This window comes from Dreissena polymorpha, chromosome 10, assembly GCF_020536995.1.
Source record: "Dreissena polymorpha isolate Duluth1 chromosome 10, UMN_Dpol_1.0, whole genome shotgun sequence".
Taxonomy (NCBI): Eukaryota; Metazoa; Mollusca; class Bivalvia; order Myida; family Dreissenidae; genus Dreissena; species Dreissena polymorpha.
Window position 1 is genome coordinate 52,098,085 of NC_068364.1, and position 21,985 is coordinate 52,120,069.

Sequence of the window (21,985 nt, forward strand, 5' to 3'; positions counted from 1 at the left end):
CTCCAGTGACCTCAAACCTCATCAAAAAGGTAGAGGTCCATGCAAGGTACCTACATCCCAAATATATAATAGATCGATAAAATATTGAAGGCGCTATGAGAAACTGTAATCAAAGTGTGACCTTGAGAAAATCTATTATTAGCCTAGGTGACCTTGACCTTGACCCCAGTGACCTCAAACCTCATAAAAAGGTAGAGGTCCATGCAAGGTACCTACATGCCAAATATGTAAGACATCAGTAAAATATTGAAGGCGCTATGAGAAACTGTAACAAAATTGTGACGGAAAAATCTATTTTTAGCCTCAGTGAACTTGACCTAGACCCCAGTGACCTCAAACCTCATCAAAAGGAAAAGGTTCATGCAAGGAACCTAAATGCCAAATATGTAAGAGAACGGTAAAATATGGAAGGCGCTATGAGAAACTGTAACAAAATTGTAACAGAAAAATCTATTATTAGCCTCCGTGACCTTGACCCCAGTGACCTCAAACCTCATCAAAAGGTAGAGGTCCATGAAAGGTACCTACATGCCAAATATGTAAGAGATTGGAAAAATATTGAAGGTGCTATGAGAAACTGTAACACAATTGTGATGGAAAAATCTATTATTAGCCTCAGTGACCTTGACCTTGACCCAAGTGACCTCAAACATCATCTAAAGGTAGAGGTCCATGCAAGGTACCTACATGCCAAATATGTAAGAGATCGGTAAAATATTGAAGGTGCTATGAGAAACAGTAACAAAAGTGTGACGGAAGTAAGTAAGGAACCCCAAACTGGCAACTTTATGCTCCCCATATATATATATATATATATATATATGGAGAGCATAAAAAAAAACTTTTAATTTGAGTGAACATACAGGGTTTTGTTTTTTTTAAAGGGGAAGACGCTGGACGCTGGGTGATAAGGGAAAATAGAGTGTGAAAGAGACATATTTGGAGAAAAAATAAAAACTATTCATTTCAATGTCTATAACACATGTCTCTGTCTTTTTTGTTCTTAAACACATTAACAGTATTAAAGTCAAAGTCCTAAATAAAGTTGCAGGGGAAGATCTAATAATGGGAAATGTTTTCAACTGTATTTCTGTACTGGGGCCGGGGAACGATGTCAATTTTGTGATTCTATTTCATGCTGAATGGGTAGACGATCTAGATCTACTACAGTATTGGAAGGGAAAGGTGCGGCAGCTGCCAACTGTCTACTTTCAATTTCACAATGTTCAATGTTGATTACCTCCGAATCCTGCTGGGTTTCAACGGTTTTCGACAATACATTCTTTAAAAAAAGCGTCGATGCGTTTAGTATTTTTTGAGTCCGAACGTTTTATTTTGTTTGTGAATGAACGCCAATTGTGAGACATTTTTTCTGTTTTCACATTTATATCTTGGCTTTCACATAACCGGGATGAAAATTCGACTGGTTTCCAGTAATTATTTGACGAAATGCCCTTCTCCCGTAAGACCGGAATCCAGTAAAATAGTCACATGATTATTACGATTAGTTGCCAGGTTTCCATGACGTAATTTAAGAGCTATATTTAGAATCACTGGGATTCCCAGATTTGTGTGTTTGTCGGGACAGAGAGAGAGAGAGAAATCATTGTACATGGTACAAATTGGATAAGTGTCGACTGCCAATAGGAAAAAAAAACATTTCTTTGCAGGGAAAATATAATATTTTGGTGAAAAATGATATTTTTGGAGGGGAAAATGTATTTTAGGGGAAAAACTTTTGGAAGGGGAAGACGCCGAATATCAGCGTCACTTTCTTAGTAAGAAAAACCCCTGACATAGCACATGTTTTCACACTGTTGCAACCATTAATTGAAGCCAAGAAGCAATTTGATGTTGATTGTTTGAAAGTGTGTGTGTATATTTCGAAGTTCATAAGGGCCATCCGGGCCATAGGCCGAATTATGTCTAGACCCAGAGTGTATCCCAGCACTCCTACCTAAGTTGCTTACTTGACTCACAAAAGTATGGACGAAATTTGAATAGCAGCTAAAATTTCCAGCTATATAGTATTTACTGAAAGTTTTTTAATTTTGGGGTGGTCTTTTATGCTGTGGGGGTAAACGGGAGTGACTAATCAAACTCATATGCGCTGGGAACAGGAATTGATTATCACGAATAAAGGATCATACAACAAAACATGGGGGCGGAGGCTGGCAATTAGGCAATCAGGCCATTAAAGTGATGGGGTACTGTCACGGGCACCCGCTGAGCAACAACTAAGTAAAAGGTTTCTGAAAGTCTGTCAGCGATGTCTGCTATGGTATACAGATTAACATCAAAATATACGCTAAGGAGCTTAATGTGCATAACATAAAGAGTAATATGGTTTAACCAAGTATTCGGATCTTCTCTTACTATCTGGATACTTGACCATCCCTACTAAGTATGCTAAGTATTATATATAGTAACCTTCATACAAAATTTCAGCATAATATTTGCATCCAAAATGTTTGAGCATTAATTGATAGTTTTTGTTTTGTTTTTAAGTATCAGTGGCCTTGACCTTTACATGACATGTCCAAAATGAACTCCAATGATAGGTCTTGATGTAAGCAACCTTCAAACAACATTTCAGTGAAATACCTCCTGATCCAAAATCAATGTATTTACTTGAAACCAGTTTATTGTTTTTAGTAACAGTTACCTTGATCTGACTGGTCCCAAATGCAATCCAAGCTAGGTCTGCATTTAAATTACCTACAGAGCTCCAGTTAAAGGCCGTACAGCCGTAAATACGCCTTTTTCATGAAGATTTACGCATTTATTTTTATAACTTGGACGTACAATAACGACTTTAATATCCATTTTACGCATTTACGAAAAAAAATCTGGCCGTACCGATACGTCTGCGTCAGCGCGGCGTGATTTGTTGGTCTCTAACCTTACGGCGCTTTAGTTAATTTAAATTACCAAAAAGTTGTAGACTGGGTTCATATCGTATTGTCTATTCTGTCGCGTTATTTCCTGTAATTTGTAAATCCGTCAAAAACAATATGTCTGCGCACAATGGAATGCCGGCTTAACCGAAAGCGGTTCAAAACAACACTTTGTTGTCATATAATGACTACATACAGTGTCGTCTAACCATCCTGACATTAAATCGGTAAACCCAGAAAAAGACATTATCGCCCCGATATTAAACAATTTGATTGCATCGGTGGCTTAAAACATTAGAAAACACGATGGAAAACGGATGAGACAGTGAAATAAGTGTTCATTTACTTAGCTTACTAGTTGGCTTGTGTTTTCTTGTCAAGAAAAATGAAGAAATAGTATTAGTCATGAGTTTTAATGTGTAGTTGTATTTGCATCATAATTCAGAATGGAAAACCTAATACAATAACTGTTTAAGAAGCTACATATATTTATTATAATTGCTGCAAATGTTTAGAAGATGTAAAGTCAGTTATACACCCTTCAATATCCAAGAACACGGGTAGTACAGTACTGTATTTTTGGATATGGTAGTACAGGTACTAATTGATTTTAAGCGTTACTCCTTGTCTTTCTGTCAGTGGCAGTACCGTTACTAATTTCACAAATCCTTATCTGGAGCTCTGTACCTACACACACAATTTCAGCGCAAAACATTGGGGTACAAAAATCTTTAAAAAAAAAGGCTACCAGCTTACAGAATCAGGTTGCCAATACTTTGTACTTTGTTACTTTGTAGTCACCTTAAGTAAAACAGTCAACCATTGTAAATATCAACGTTTATTGATATGTTTCCAGGGTGTTTTTTTTCTAAGAAAGTGACGCCGATATTCGGCGTCTTCCCCTCTCAGAATTTTCCCCCTAAAAATACCATTTCCCCTCCAAAAATATAATTTTTCACCAAAATATAATATTTTACCCTCAAAGAATTTTTTTTTTCTTTTGGGAAGTCGACACTTATCCAATTTGTACCATGTACAACGATCTCGCTCTCTCTCTCATTCTCTCTCTCTCCCGACGAACACTCAAATCTGGGAATCCCAGTGATTCTATATATAGCTCTTAAATTACGTCATGGACACCGGGCAACTAATCGTATTAATCATGTGACTATTTTACTGGATTCCGGTCTTGCGCGAGAAGGGTGTTTCGTCAATTAATTACCGGAAACCAGTCGAATTTTCATCCGGTCTTAAAAGCTAAGATATAAACGTTAAAACAAAAAAAGTCTCACAATTGGCGTTCATACACAAACAAAATAAAACGTTCGGACTCAGTAAATATTAATTGCGTTGACGCATTTTTTAAGAATGAATCATCAAAATCCGTTGAAACCCAGCAGGATTCGGAGGTACATGTAATCAACATCGATTAATACTGTCGGATTATTGTGAAAGTGAAAGTAGACAATCGGCAGCTGCCGCACCTTTCCCTTCCAATACTGTAGCTGATCTAGATCGTCAACCCATTCAACATGAAATTGAAATCACAATATTGACATCGTTTCCCGGCCCCAGTTGAAAACATTTCCCATTATTAGATCTACACCTGCAACTTTATTTAGGACTTTGACTTTAATATCATACTTGTTCATGTGTTTAAGAACAAAAAGGTCAGAGACATGCCTCTTTTTCTAAAAAAAACCTGAAGTCTGTAGGTGAGTTATAGACATTGAAATGAACAGTTTTTATTTTTTCCCCAAATATGTCTCTTTCGCGCTCAATTTTCCCCTTTTACCCAGCGTCCAGCGTCTTCCAATTTTTCTAAAAAAAACCCCTGGTTTCAGGAAAACACACAAATTATCACAGTCTTATCATCTGGCTTCCACAGACAAGACAATAACCAATGGGGTCCAAAATAGTAGAGTACTTCAGTGACTATTGTTGCTTTTTTTTTGTTACAGCCTGTGTCATTTGGATTGGAAAAATTAGCGCGATAAACCATAAAATTGGGAAAAATAGTGCGATAAACCATGAAATTGAGAAAATAAGAGTATTATTAATATGATTATAAGTTACAGAATTAAAATTGTTTTTAAGTTTGACAGCATTTTTATATTAGAAATTGCTGGTTTAATATCTTCTTACAATGAAGCCAATGGTTAAAAGTTAATATCCTTCACAGGCATATGAAACTTGCAATAATCTATAGATTCTTGAATTCAACATTTAAACATAGCCTCTTTCAGTGCTTTAAGTTCAAGGGTTCAAAACTTTTATGCGCATAGAAAGGTCTTGTCCAGATACACATGCGTACCAAATATGAAAGCAATATCTGAAGGGACACAGACGTTATGAGCTCAGGGCTTTTCATCCTTATATAACAGAGGCCGATATTCGGCTCCTTCCCAATTCTAAAAAGCCTTATTTTTTCCCAACTCTGGCTGAAAGACTTCCCAAAAAAAACGATTGAAATTCCCCTGAAAATCTAAAAAATAAACACAGCGGATAGTGTTTTGTAGCCAAGTTACTATTCGGTATAGTTTTACTGGTCTTGTAGATGATTGTAATTTCATTGAAAGCTTCCACGAGCGATAAACAAAGATGAAGGTTTATTTTGCGTAATTGTTGTCTGGTATCGATTTTTTCGCTACCAGTTCAGTTCAGGTATTTCCCCACTACCGCTAAGCCGAATTTTAATTGTATTTGTGTACCAGTCTAGAACAGAATATTGCGTAGTACGGGTTTTATTGTCGGTTTTTGCACGAGGGCCGCAAGGGAGGTCACCAGTGTCATCGCTGAATTTTCAGTTTGAAAATGTCACATAATGGTAAATATTACCTAAAATCAGTTAAGAAACGAAAGCTCCTGGACTCTAAAGAAGATGCTGTTACCTGTTGAAAAGTTTATCTGTTTGAAAATATAGCTGGCCAATCTTTGAAAAGAACATTTCCAGGTCATTAATTCATAACAAAAATAAAGTTCAAACCATTATTGTGACTGTTTAAAATTGATTAAATGATTTACCTGTGATGAAATGCTTTAAAAGTTTTTTTCCCAAAATGGCCATTTATCGCGCTTAAATTTCCCAATTTGCAAGGCTAGGGCTTCTTCCCAATTTCCAGATGAAAAGCCCTGGAGCTTTTGTTGAATCGCGATTGCAGATTACGAAACCTAAACGCCGACCCAAAGTTCAAAAACTTCATGCGCATGGAAAGGTGTTGTCCAGATACACATGCGTACCAAATATGAAAGCAATATCTGAAGGGACACAGTAGGTATGAGCCTTTTTTGAATCACTGTCACAGATTTTGAAACCTGAATGCTGACCTCAAGTTCAAGGTCAAAGTCACAGGGGTCAAAAATGTTATGCGCATGGAAAGGTGTTGTCCAGATACACATGCATACCAAATATGAAAGCAATATCTGAAGGGACACAGTAGTTATGAGCCTTTTTCGAATTGCGGTCGCAGATTTCAAAACCTGAACACTGACCTCAAGTTCAAGGTCAAGGTGACAGGGGTAAAAAATTGTATGCGCATGGAAAGGTGTTGTCTAGATTAGTGCTGCAACAATACGCCAAAAACCGTATTGCAATATATTGTCAGTTCAAAAACCCGTATTGCAATATATCGCAATATATTGCTAACTTGTACCAAAATTATAACTTGCCAATTACCCGATAATCCCGTATATTCCAGTTTTAAAGCAAATTCTGATATATATTTACTATAAATGTGCTCCAGAATAACAAGAAACACAAACATTCGCAAAAAATGTTTAAGTATCAAATACATTTTGGCATTCGTTACTATTTAAAGATGTGATGAAATAACGTCCAACCGGGGCGTTTTTTTCCACTGAACACGCGTAATTCACCTGACGTGATGTTCCCGTTTTTATACAACACAAAATACACCCATACTTTCCCTGCGACGTTCTACATGTCTATATAATTTTCGCGCGCTTGTTATTGAGACAAAGGATAAAGCACTTTTTATTTGACGCTAGAATTTTTTATTGTCGCATTAGCATTAAAATTTGGAAGCGTATTTCCGAAATTCAGATTACAAATTTAATAATGCTCAATTCAGAATCGAACGAAACATTTACAGCTGTGCGCAATTAATTCAACGATAATCTGTTCAAAAGCATCGAACGAATGCTCCGATGTTACAACGCTACTCGATATAATTCACTGTCAGAATGCTATTTTTACGAAAAAAAATATTTACACTGCTTTGTTTTGTTTACCTTGTTATCATTATTTTGGATGGCTTTTCTGGAGGAAATGTGAATGATTTTTTGTAAAATTTTCGTACCGGTATGATGAAAATCATATCGCAATACAATATGCGGATTGCGTATTGCGATATATACCGATATACCAGTATAATTGTTGCAGCACTAGTCTAGATACATATGAATACCAAATATGAAAGCAATATCTGAAGGGACACAGTAGTTATCAGCCTTTTTCTAATCACAGTCACAGCAAAATCTCTGACCCGGCCCCACCCAACCCCCATAACTTTTGACCCAGGGGGCAGATCAAAATTCCAAATAGTTCACTGTCACTTATATGCTTATATCTACCATGTGTGTAAGTTTCAAGGTTCTAGTGCTAATAGTGTAGGAGGAGATAGTGGCCAGGAAGGACGGACGGCATAGATAACCACATAATCCCCACTTTTTCTCCGAAAAGCGTGGGGATAATGAAAGACCTACCTTGTTGACAGTGTTTGTTGCGAGGAATCAACCATTTTATGTCCTGGCAGCAAGTGTTGATATTCTCCTGGATACAAGTGAAGATTAAAAGAAACCTCAGTCCACAATGGTAAATTGCATTTCTTTTTCAATCCAATTTGGCGGAAAAATTCCTCCACCAAGTAAGATAGCCTATCTTTTACCACATCCTTTTTGGATGTCAGGGAGACAAGGTCACTCACTTCGTTACGATCAACCAAATAAAACTTTAACCATTGACCATCGGATTCCTTCTTGGTCAACAGTGTACTTCCTAATCGTATGAAAAGATATTTTTCTTTAAGACATTTTTCCAACTTTTCGAGTTGGCTTTCAACAAAGCTGAATATCTTTCTGTAGTTTTCCTCTGTACAGCTATCTTCATCTTTCTCTATCTGAACTTCTAATTTCAGCCAAAGCTCTGAAAAAACAAGATCTTGGTTAAATTAATGCTGATGGCCCCAGAGAATGGTTTGTCAGTATCAAATCATTGGCAAAATTAATTCAGTCTCAGTCCAATTTCAAAGTAAATTAGAAATGGCGCGGCAGAGGCCGACGCGTATCCCCACGTCGCATGTTTGACCCAGGGGCGCCCCAGGGTTGGTAATGGGGCCATGCATAGTTGATATTGACCGTATTGTCATAAGAGAAGTTCAGTATCAATTAGAAGTGAATCGGTGTAGAAATGAAGAAGTTATAGTAAAAGGCAATTTTGGGTGGGTGTGGCCTATGTGGGTGGGGCGCCTCAGGGTTGGTAATGGGGCCATGCATAGTTGAGATTGACCGTATTGTCATGCATAGTTGAGACTGACCGTATTGTTATAAGAGAATTTCAGTATCAATTTGAAGTGAATCGGTGTAGAAATGAAGAAATTATAGTAAAAGGCAATTTTGGGTTGGTGTGGTCTATGTGGGCGGAGCGCCCCAGGGTTGGTAATGGGGCCATGCATAGTTGAGATTGACCATATTGTCATTAGAGAGGATCAGTATCAATTTGAAGTAAATCGGTGCAGAAATGAAGAAGTTAATGTAAAATAACATAAAAAATGAGTGAAAATCTCTGACCCGGCCCCGCCCCAACCCCCATAACTTTTGACCCAGGGGTCAGATCAAAATTCCAAATAGTGCAGGGTCACACATATGCTCATAGCTACCATGTGTGTAAGTTTCAAGGTTCTAGTGCTTATAGTGTAGGAGGAGATAGTGGCCAGGACGGACAGACAGACGGACAGACAGACAGACAGACGGACAGCGGAGATAACCACAATATCCCCACGCTTTTCAAAAAGCGTGGGGATAACTAGTAGAGCTTTGTCACAGATGTGATGTATACCCCCACATGTTGCATTGACACAATATTTTGCATGCTGTCTTCTCAAAACAAGAGAAGCTAATTTATGGCCATTTTTAAGAATTATTATGCCATTATCATTTATGGCCATTTTGACCTTTGAATTCTTTTGCATGACACACCGTCCGATGACTGTGAACAAAATTAATGTACAGAGTCATTTTAAAATCTCACAATTATTGACATAGTTATGGCCCTGACACGCTAATTTATGGCCATTTTTGACTCTTGAACTCCAAGTGTGACCTTGACCTTGGAGATATTGACGTAATTCTTTTGCATTAAACACACCGTCCAATGATTGTGAACAAATGTACTGAGTAATTTTAAAATCTTACAATTAATGACATAGTTATGGCCCGGACAAGATCATTTATGGCCATTTTTGACCTTTGAACTCAAAGTGTGAACTAGACCTTGGAGATATTAAAGTAATTCTTTCGCATGACACACCCTCACATGATTGTGAACAAATGTACTGAGTAATTTTAAAATCTCACAATAGACAACATAATTATGGCTCGGACAAGCTCATTTATGGCCATTTTGACCTTTGAACTCAAAGTGTGACCTTGACCTTGGAGATAATGATGTAATTCTTTTGCATGACACACCGTCCAATGATGGTGAGCAAATGTGCCCAATGATTTTAATATCTCACAATGAACAACATAGTTATGGCCCGGACAAGCTCATTTATGGCCATTTTTGACCTTTGAACTCAAAGTGTGACCTTGACCTTGGAGATATCGATGTAATTCTTTCGCATGACACACAATTTAATGATGGTGAACAAATGTGCCAAATGATTTTAAAGTCTCACAATAAATGACAACCAGACCCAGACAACCTCATTTATGGGCCACTCCAAGTCATAGTGTGACCTTGACCTTGGAGATATCAACGTACTTCTTTCGCATGACACACCGTCCCATGATGGTGAACAAATGTACCAAGTCAATTTAAAATTTAACGATAAACAGGGCCCTCGTTTGGCTGTTCTTGGGGCCGAAATTCTGCCTTAAAATAGTATACTTTTTTCCTCTTTTTCAGCCAAAAATTTCCCCCTCATTTTTTTTTTCTTTATATGTATCGCCAGGTGGTATCATGCTATTAACCTTTGATTAAATGTATATTTATGTAAATTACATTAAAATATAGCAATTTTAAGTGATGAATGATTGGTGAAAAGATCATCTAAAATTCCCCTTTTCGCCCAAAACGATGCGAAATTCCCCCCTCTAAGGGCCCCGGCCCCAATCCCCCAAAGTGAAGCAAGGGCCCTGATAAATGACATAGTTATGGTCCAGAAACTACTTTTGGTTTAAAACGCACTAAGTGACCCCGTGACCTAGTTTTTGATCCGGCATGACCCATATTCAAACTTTACCTAGACATCATCTAGATACAACTTCTGACCAAGTTTGGATGAAATTTTCAAGACAGACCGACGACAGACAGACAGACAGACAGACAGACAGACAGACAGACAGACAGACAGACAGACAGACAGACAGACAGACAGACAGACTGACTGACTGACGGACAGTTCAACTGCTATATGCCACCCTTCCAGGGCATAAAAACCTATGTCACTCTGTGACCTTGCCCTTTGATCGCTTGATTTGAAAATCATAAGAGGTCATCCTACATAACATTGAATTAGCATACTAATTTATATAATCCTTAGCATTTTCTAGATATTTAGTATGAACAAGTTTTATGTTACAAGCCCATGTGATCTTTCTTTCCTCCAATGTAACTTTCATATAGGCATAAATGATCATATGTTCAAACCTTCCCAAGATATTGTGCTGGAACCAATTTAAAGACAAGAGCCCTTGTGATCTTGATCTTAGACTGATGACTTAAAACATAATGTGCATTTACCTTTCCAACGGATACAACCAAAATACTTATTTGGATGATTCTGGGTCAATGTGTTCTGGTGATATTGTGCAGAAAAGAAATCTTGTTACAATTTTGTGAGACCTTTAGCTTTTACCTGGTGACCTCAAAATGATTATCATTCAAGTAACCAGCATAAAAATTTAGATGATTAAGATGAAAGCTTTCTCTGTTTATCATGCAGAAACAAATTTCTTGATATAAAGTCATGTGACCTTCACCTCTCGTCTGGTGACTTCAAAATGGAATGGAACTTCTTTTTCACAAATGCAACAACTTTATTAATATGGATGATTGTAGGTAAAAGCAATTAAAAAAATATATTTACAAATTTAATTTTCTGTAGCAATCCCACATGGGACCTGTTACGTGGGGACAACAGGCAAATCCCCTTCCTCAGAATTAACCTAGCTATGCAACAATTTGCTTGATAGTTTACATATCAATTAATTTTGAAATTAAATTCTGTTTAGCTGTTTTCTGTTTTCAATGTATAATCTTGTTACTTTGATTTCTTTGTGAATCAACTTACTTTCATTTCTCTAACACTGTTGTTTCCCCGAAACACTTTCACTGTGTAAATTGATGTTAACCGTGTGTTGTTTGTATCAAAAATAAATTCTGCATTGTAAATTTACACACACATTTCTTTAATCCTTGTTAATAACATGATGTTTGTCGTTTCTCCAATTTGTCTTTTTTGCATAGAATCACAATTTCTTTCCTTGATTGTCCACCATCTTGGTATAATTACCGTGTGCATCACACCATAAAATCATGTATGTCAAACTACATACGTAAAGAAAGAGAAAAGTAAAATTGTGTTCCGTGACTATTTAGAATGCCTGTTAACACTAGTGGTACCCGGTAATTCTCAGCATTTTTCATACAGTACAGCTCACGCAAAACAAACATATTCCGCGATCCGCGGAGTCAGACGCCATCTTGTGTTCGCGGAGTCGACTCGAAATCGACTATCTGGTCGCCGAGTAGCCTCGTCTGTCCGCCGAGGCACTCCGCATCTCGTCTCCGCGACACGCCTCGGCATGATGCCGAGGAATTTGTTGATGATGTCGAGTCATTCGGCGGACAATCGTATTAATTATAATTTACAATGTACATGTACCTCGGATAGAAATGGACTGCAAGTTTTGCATCATAAAATTTATTACATGGAGCGTTACTACGTTGCGAAACAATTCACTTCATAATACATTGACATTAAGGTTTTGCATCATCTGTCCAAATTATCTTCATTAACTGTTTCTTAACCCTTTCACTAATAGATGCGTATAATCCAGAGTCTATCGTTTCCCCGATACATGCGTTTATTACTGTCATTATCGATTACCACATACATGCGAATTTTTCCGTCTCTATCCATTACCCGCTAATCCCGTGTATTCCATTTTCAAATGCAAATTCTGATTAATACTGACTAGAAAAGTGCTCAAGAAAACTCATTAAGGTTCATGGGGGGGATAAAATTCATTAAAACTTCGCTTTGGTTTTTCTTCATTGAATGTGGTACAATATGGTCAAACTATATATCATTTTAAAGCTAAAGACGGATAGAATAACATAAACACATTTTTGACATTCAATATTTGTGTGCTTTATTCGTATTTTGGTTTAAAACCAATACTTTTTTACACTTATTTACAAAATCTCAATCTAAAGTTAGGAATGATATGCACTACCTTAAGTTGAATAAATACAAAGCTATATACATATACAAGGTCAAGTTAGCAACATTTCACAGAAAATTATTGTCATAAAACAACAAATGAGTTTTTATTCAACTGCCTTTTTTGGATAAATATCCTAAACATAGTTCTAAAAATAACTAAAACGTAACTCCTTTTTAACAATCCAGGTATGGTGGATAATAAGAGTCACAATTCTATTTCAAAGGCTTAACAATTTTGTTATTTACCTCTCAACCAAATTGCAAATTTTAAACCATCTCAAATTGAAATAGATTGCAGACGACATATAAAATTGTAAAGGAATATAAAGAAATTGGCAAAACGATTGATTTTATATTTCGATTCCTTCTACCCATTTGAAAGCGTGGCCATCGCTGTGATCCGTAGAAAAACGTGCAAAACAAATCGGTCGAAACCACGTGCAGTGGTGAGAAAACCGGGTATGTGTATACACATACCTGAGATAACACATGCTTATTTTGACAGTTTGGTGGCAACTTGTAAAACAACTATTAACATTAATCAGCAAGAGATCGCACTAAATAACAGAAATGACCGCGTAGAGATATCATCACTTACCCTATTTGAAATAGTTTCCAGCTGAAAATTGTCCCCCACACGTCTTTTTAGTTAATTTGTATTGTTTTTCTGGAGCCGAAGTGCATCTCACAGAATATCCAACCAACTTCCGTTGTTTTCACTTTCGTTATTAAAAACTCCGTTTAAAAGAATTATTACTACTTTTAGATTGTTAAAGCGATGTATTATTATATATTATCAATAGAATAGTATACCGTGATGAATTGAACGGAGTAATCTAGATCTTTCTGTCAGTCTGTAAGCGTACTATTTTATGCGCAATAATAAAGTATATGTGATTCGACAACGATTGTAAACATTGGTGAAATGCTTCTTACATAGTTATTCTTTTGAGTGTTTATGAGGTCTGATCGTGCAGTTTGCAAACATCAACGGAAAGATTACAATCCAATGCATTTGTTATCGTCAACCGTATGGAATGTCAATTAGGCGATGAGTGAGTTTTTAGCATGTTTTTTTTCTATTTTATTAATTTAAAAATGGCTGCCCCCATGGTGATGAAATGACATGTGTTCGAGTTTTGATATTTCTAGATATGCAAACTTTTTTTACTATTTAAGCGTAACTTGCCCTCGTCAATGTCCATATCATTCACTAGTTATATAATTTTCCGCCGAAATACGTGGAATAAACATGATTCAGATTTTTGAAAACAATGAATATTTTAGTGTTAAAATCTCTTTGTATTTTGATTGATTTTGTGGATGTTATGATACGTTGATGTACAAAATTGGTAGCAGTTTGAAGGAAAAACATCCATTAAAGCATATATGTATACATTATCAATGTGGCACTCTTCCTTTAGTCAAATTTGAGTTCAATGCTAGGGGTCCCACATTTTTCAAAATGAAGCCTCTACATGAACCTTAACACAGACATCCAACATTTTTCAAAAATATCAAATGAATTTCGGCATATGTTTCTATTTAAAGATTTGATGAAATAGGTGTCCAATCGGGACAAGGGTGACACAAATAAATACATGTATCTGCCCATGATATTTTCGTGTCCAGTGTTTGTCTAAAACAAAAAGCGCGCGAAACTAGGCGTGGGTGAATTTATTGATACACGAAACTACGTAGCGCAGACAACATTGTAAAAGCTTCGTATTGAATTTCCATTTGAGTATTGGGGTATCTCGCAAATGATTTTGACATTTTCCTGAATGAAATAAAAGTAAAAAACGCTGTATCATTTTTATATTTTAGTTCGTTCAATATTGCAACAATTACTGTATTGTATCTGATTGCACACAAAGTGCCATGTAAAGTTAATATTCTTTTACAACGACCAATAAACAGCGTCAACTATATTTAGATTTTATGCAACATGTATAAGTCATTTTCTGAAAATTGGGAGAAAGGAAAAGCGATTTTTCGAAAATAAACCAACGTTTTTTTTCCATTTAATTTGTCATAATTATTTACATTTTGTTTTGTCTGTGTATGTTTGATTGGTTCTCATTTGTTTTAAGCAAATCTTCTGAAAAAAATATCATTATGGTAAATGTTTAAAGCAAGTCCCGTTTCCGAGATCATATACGAGAATTACTTCGATATGTTTACTGATAAATTATGGTTTTGACAGACGACACGTGTTTATCTAAAGTGTGTGTTTTTGTAATACACGGGATATTGGATTATCGGTGCTTGATTGAGCAATAAAACAAAGACGCAGTCGGCGGTTTTCAGAAGGCCTTTAATACTGACCAACATACTAATTAATAGTGCACGTGCTTATCTAACATTTAGGGATAAAACACACGGGAGACTAGACACTTTGTGCTTGTTTGGGTCATAACCGGTGGTTATTTTCAGTAGCTTACGTGTCCAGAAACTAACGAGTTCGGGTAATAAAGCACTGAGATTATGATCTTAAAACTGCATGGAGTCTAAAATGAAACAAAATGCCGACAAATCAAAAGATTAACCGCCTAATGTTTCAGTATAAAATTCGATATTTTAAGGCGGGGTTTTCACTGCATTTCCTTTTGCATTCGCATACGCTTGTATTACTTGTTATATCCTCGTATTATTTGCACAGATTTATTAAAATTACAATGAAAATGCTCACGCTTTCCAGGCAGATAACGTGATATAACACAAGTCATCTTTATTTTCGCGCAATTTCTAAGAGAACAGCAGATTTACAAGTCTATTTAATTGTCACAATAAAGATACTGTTTTGCGTCACAATATTATTTTGGTAGTCACATTTATCCGATAATTTCGTTTATTAAATTTATAATTAGATGCAGCATGTACATGGCCATTTCTGAAAATCGGGACGAAGTGAAAGTAATCATTTTTAAATATAAACGAATATAAGATTTTATTAAAATTGTCAACATTATTTATATATGTTTTTTATGTGTATAGTTGTTTGGTTCTCATATGTATTTTCGCAAATCTTATGATACTCAATATGTTTTTTTCGATGTTTAAAGCAAATTTTGTTTTCGAGATCATGTTCGGGATTAAACTGTGTAAGGTTCATTGATATGGTTATAATGACCTACAAAATCATTACGTATGAAGTTCCGTATGCAGAGAAGCTTACCAAAGGTTTACACAATCACGCAGAAGTAAACATATCAACGTATTATTTGTAACTGTTTCTAATAATCGTTTATTTAAAAAATATTTAACATGTGTTCTAGTATATAACATTTTTTTTCGGCGAACCGCCGCGTGTAAAGACGCGGCGTGTTGCCGCGGATCGATGCCGAGGCAGGAATAGACGCGGCGTAACTCCGCGAATCATCGCGGAGTGCCTCGGCATGATGCCGAGGGAATACTCGTTGTGGATGCGGAGTAATTTCGAAAACAAAAGAGTGTGTCCGCGGCGTAGCCGCGGATTTTGTTGGTTTTGCGTGAGCTGTACTGTATGTGTATATGATTTTGAACTCTTAAAACATTAACAAACTTCAATGTTTTTAATAGTTAAATATAAAGGCAATACTGGCGGAAAATACATTGTTAAGGGAAAATTCCATGACAGAGGGGCAAACTATGTCTAGTGGAAAGAGCTGAATTATTTGGCCGGTCTTGAAAAAAAGGAAAAAAACAACCTGCCAGCGCTGTGACCTTGACCTTTGACATCTAAATTGATTGGCATCTCCTTTCCCTTTTGTAACCCATGATACTAATTTTCATGGATAACAGTAAAAGCATTCTCTTGATATTGCAGGGAAACAATTATAAGTACATGGGCCAACAGACATACCGACTGACGAACAATATGTGCAAAGCAATATACTCCGGCTTATTTGATATTGTAATGGTTAGCCTTTAAAACAGTGATATGTACATTTCTCATTTTGTTATAAAGAATGGTAAGAAACGTTGACATAACATATTTCAAAATACTTACCAATGATGTTTGAATCAGAAGTCGCCATTGCAGAAGCCAATATGATTAGAACTGGACCTTAAAAGGAAAATATAATCATGTATAGTTCAATGTAAAAACAAAACATACAAACTTCAAATCGTTTGTTTCCACTAACAAGGCCAACTCTAACAATTCTACGCATTTTTGGTATGACAGGTTGAGTTTTCAATCAATTTTTCCTGCATTTGATTAGAATTTATTTAATCATAATCACAGACTTAAACATAAAATAATTAGTTGCAAAAAGATTTTGAAGATTTTTGTCATTAAATATCCTTATTAGGAAATAACTTCTGTATAAGCCTTGCTTAAAAATAAAAAAAAAAATCCCTTGTGTTAACACGAAAGATGTTCCTTGTTTGTCTCTATTTATTGTAAGGCACAATTAATATATATACTGATATGCCAAATATAATGTCAATAAATGTTTTAGCATAGCATGTTTACTTTTGAATTTTTAAATGAATCAATGTATTATTAAATTTTTTATAGAAGTCATTCTATACTATTATTCCTATTGAAGTGTTTAGACAGTAATATATGGGAGATCTGGGCCAGACTTCTCTTATTGCCCCACTGCAAATATAACAGCCCAAGGGCAGTTATACAGCTAGGGCCAATTATAGACGTCAAGCCCAGCTCTGCCATGTGTTATCCTTTATATTACATAACATCCTATTTTGTTCCTTCTCTAATATTTATTACAAAACTAAGCTTTCCACACTTTTATTTTTCATTAAATTTGTGACATAGCATAGCAAAATTGTATAGGAATAAATAATTTTATAACCAAAATGTAATGTAGATACAAGAAATATACCCAATATTACAGTAACGAAATACAAATGATAAACCAATTTTATAACCAAATTAATACGATTGATAATTAAGAATGAGAACAGACAAAACAAAAATAACTCGCATTTCTTAACGGACAAAAACACGCTATTAGGACTCTCCCATATAAAACGTATCTAACAGAAAAAATATAGAACAATAGCTGTCACCATAGGATGACATATGCCCCCTATAAACGCTTTGATAGAAGTTATGAGCATTTTTCGAAACCTAAACACAGATTTCGAAACCTAAACGCGGACCCTAAGTTCAACGTCAAGGCCACAGGGGTCAAAATTTGTGTGCGCATGGAAAGGCCTTGTCCATATTGTTTGATCTTGCGCATGCGTGAACATGGCGGAAAAAAATAAACTGGAAAAAGTAAAATAAGTTTTTTGTGGATTTATGTTCATCAAAAGTGTATTAGAGTGGAATTAAATCAACAAGTGTATTTATCTATCAAAGCTTCATGACGAGAAAACGAAAAAAGTCGAAGGATAACGGACAAACTAACATAAAACAGACCGCTAAACAGGATAACAAAGGAGACAAAGGAGACAAAATGGCGCAAAGTGCTCAGTGTACAACTGGATACAATCAAAATGATCAATTGCAGGCAAGTCAGCTTTTTAATTGTTCACAAATACACAGTGTACCGTTGGGCCAATATGTAATGGGTACACCATCGTTCCATGGACAGAATTTCATGACACCCAATACACCAATCTCGCCAATCTCGCCTAACCAAGCCATTTTGTCCTCGATTTTAGACAGATTGAATTCAATGGACAATAAATTGGCACAACTGGATAAAATCCAATCGTGCGTTTCGGCTATAACTTCGAGAGTAGACACACTGGACAAGAGGATTAGCGATATTGAGGTGAAAATCAAGGACGTTGAAAAATCATGTGATTTCAGTGGCAGTGCTATTGGAGACATTACAAAACAACAACAGCAGTTTGACTCAATCTTGAAGAAATTCAACGAAATGAAAACATCAGAAGAGAGTCATATATCCAAAGAATCACGTCTGCAAGCAGAAATAACAGACCTCAAATGTAGAAGTATGCGGGACAATCTACTATTCTTTCGCATTCCCGAGGAAAAGGGAGAAAACTGTGAAAACACTATCTTGGAATTTATTGAAAATAATCTAAAGCTACAAAATGCAAAAGAAGAAATAAAAATCCACAGAGCCCATAGGATGGGCACCTATCGACCCGAAAAAGTAAGGCCAATCGTCGCCAAATTTGCCTTCTACCCGGACAAAGAAAGAGTCCAAAAAGCTTCCAAGAACCTTAAAGGGACCAGCTATGCAGTGGCAGAACAATACCCACCGGAAGTCATGGAAAAAAGAAGAAAACTTGTTCCGATCATGAAAGGGGAAGGAAAAGAAGCCTTCATAAGGGTTGACAAACTGTACATCAACAAAAAGCTTTATAGTGAATAGGCCGTTAGTGGGAGTGCTATAAACGTCGTCTCATGGAATATTGAGGGATTAACTATTTCAAAACGGAGTGATTTGAAATTCACCTCATTTCTGTGCCAACATGACATTATTTGCCTAACAGAGTCATGGACTAACAAGAAATCTATTATTGACCTCAATGGTTATAGTAGACCAATACACTCATATAGACGCTACCAGCATCGCAGAGCGAAACGTTCCAGCGGCGGGATTATTATATACATAAAAGACACTATACGAAAAGGAGTTTCATTAGTAAGAAATGATTTAGATTGTATAGTATGGCTTAAACTTGATAAAACATATTTTAAAAATGATTCCGATATATATTTAGCAGTTATATATATTCCACCAGAAAATTCAGTTGTTCATGATATGTATGAGGAAGATTTATTCTCAAAATTAGAATCAGATGTTACTTTTTTCAATAATAGAGGCAAAGTATTTATTACTGGCGATGCAAACGCCAGGACCGGACATAAGGCCGATTTTATTGTCAATGATCGAAACCTTTGTGATATTGATTTTTTAGAAATAGACACTCCACTCCAACGGTCAGCCTGTGACCGAGGCTCAAACAGATTCGGTGACTATCTACTAGATTTATGTAAATCTACTAATATCAGAATAGTAAATGGTAGACTTTTTAAAGATAAAGGCATCGGTAAATTAACTTGCTATACAAATAATGGGGAAAGTACAGTCGACTACCTCTTAACATCATACAAGCATTTTAAAGATATAGCCGACTTTAAAGTCCACGATTTTAACGAATTTTCCAACCATGCCCCACTGACATTTGCTCTGAACGCGAACAATTTGAGTGATAACGGTGAAAATAATCCGCGCATACACTTTGCGTGGAAATCGGAGTTTAAAGACCAGTTTTTACAAGATATAGCGGGTGGGGTCCAAGATTTAGAGCACAGTTTGCAATCAGGCGTTAACTCACGCTGCGACCCAGATCTATTGGTATCGATATTCACTAACTTTATTAATACACGCGGTGAACCGTATTTCAAACGAGTTAGTAATACCAAAAATCAGTGTTTCTTATCAGAAGACAAGATCAAACAACGCTGGTTTAATGATGAATGCAAACAAAAGCGGGCGGACTATTTAAGAACAGTTTATGAATATAATTTACAAAAAAATGAAAATTCGAGGGCTGCAATGCTTGCTTCAAAGAAAGATTATAAGTATTTTTGTAGACAAACTAAATCAAGGTATAAACATGCACAAGGCAGGCAAATGAATGACTTGAGTCGTAAAGCGCCACGCGAATTTTGGAAATTATTTAAGCAGAAATCACCAGCTTCGAACGCGGAAAATGTATCGATTCACGAATTTTATGAATACTTTAGAACTTTATCTTCTGACACTGATGTCAATGCTAACAGTAATGAATATGACGAATTCTTACAAGAATTCGATCGTATTGAAAACAAGCCCAGCTCATATCCGGAACTTGATAAACCTTTTTCATTAGAAGAAATTAAAAAAGGGATAAAGCGTCTTAATTCTAACAAAGCGGCCTCACATGACAATATTATTTACGAATATTTCAAAGAAACAATCGATTTTATAGCCAGACCTTTAGAAATATTATTTAACTACATTTTAGATACTAAACTATTTCCAAAAAGCTGGTCGTCCGGAGTGATTTTACCAATTTATAAACGCGGAAATGTTTCCGACCCTAACAATTACAGGGGCATCACGCTGATAAGCTGCTTTGCTAAACTGTTCACTGGAATAATAAATGAACGTTTAAAATCTTGGGCAGAATCATATGATATCATAACGGATGCACAATTTGGTTTTAAACCGAATTGTAGCACAGCCGACGCAATTTTTATTCTCAATGCCTTAATCGAAAAACAGCTGCATAATAAACATAAACTCTTTTGTTGCTATATCGATTACCGGAAAGCATATGACGTCATAAATAGGGGGCAGCTCTGGTACAAAATGATTCGATCAGGAGTTGATGGCAAGCTAATGGCTATTATTCGTTCGATGTACAATGAGGTGAAACTGCAAGTTAAACACATGAGTTCCCTTTCTGACTTATTTAGCAGCAACGTTGGACTATTGCAAGGGGAAATAACATCGCCGATCATGTTCTCACTTTTTGTGAATGATATAGAATTCAGTCTTCAAAACGGTTTAAACGCTGGTATAACACTTGATCAATTATTGGTTTATCTACTCCTATTTGCGGACGATGCAGTTATTTTCTCCGAAACCAAAGAAGGCTTACAGCAATCTTTAGACAACCTAGAAATTTATTGTAATAATTGGAACTTAACTGTAAATATTGATAAAACAAAGATAATGGTTTTTCGAAAGGGTGGTGTCTTGAACAAAAATTATAAATGGACATTCAAAGGCAATGAAATTGAAATAGTTAGTTACTTTAACTATTTAGGTATCGTCTTATCTAGTGGCGGATCATACATACCAGCCACAAACACCTTGTATGGTAAAGCGTCAAGAGCAATGAATAGATTGTTTTCTATAACAAAAGAGATGGTAGTCCCAATAAATATCATGTTCAAGTTATTCGATTCATATGTTGCGTCAATTTTGAATTATAATTGTGAAGTATGGGGGTTTATAACTGCCGATAATATTGAACGTGTTCACAGAAAATTCTGTAAAAGATTATTAAATGTAAAGATGTCAACTAATTCATTGTCATTGTATGCGGAAGTCGGTCGTTTCCCTCTAATCATTGGACGCTATTTAAGAATTGTTAAATATTTTCTAAAACTATATCAAACAAAACAAAGTAACTGTATTTTACACACTGTTATAAATATGCAAAGATCGGAAATTGTTCAAAGAAATAATACAGTGAATTGGTCATCAAAAGTTTGCGATATACTTAACCATTCAGGATTTGGAGATGTATGGTTATTCCCAGAATCTATTAATATCGACAAATTCATCCCTTTATTAAAAATAAGATTGCGAGATCAATATGTAGCTGAATGGAGGACTAACATTGATTCGTCAACATCGTTATATATGTATAAAGAATTGAAACCTACATTCGAAAGGTCATCGTATT

General features: G+C 35.9%; 1 protein-coding gene across 2 annotated transcripts in view; it reads left to right on the forward strand.

Annotated features, from left to right (window-relative positions):
• LOC127848789 (uncharacterized) overlaps positions 1 to 21,985 on the forward strand; it is a 129,141-nt gene that overhangs the window by 87,603 nt on the left and 19,553 nt on the right. The window lies entirely within an intron of this gene.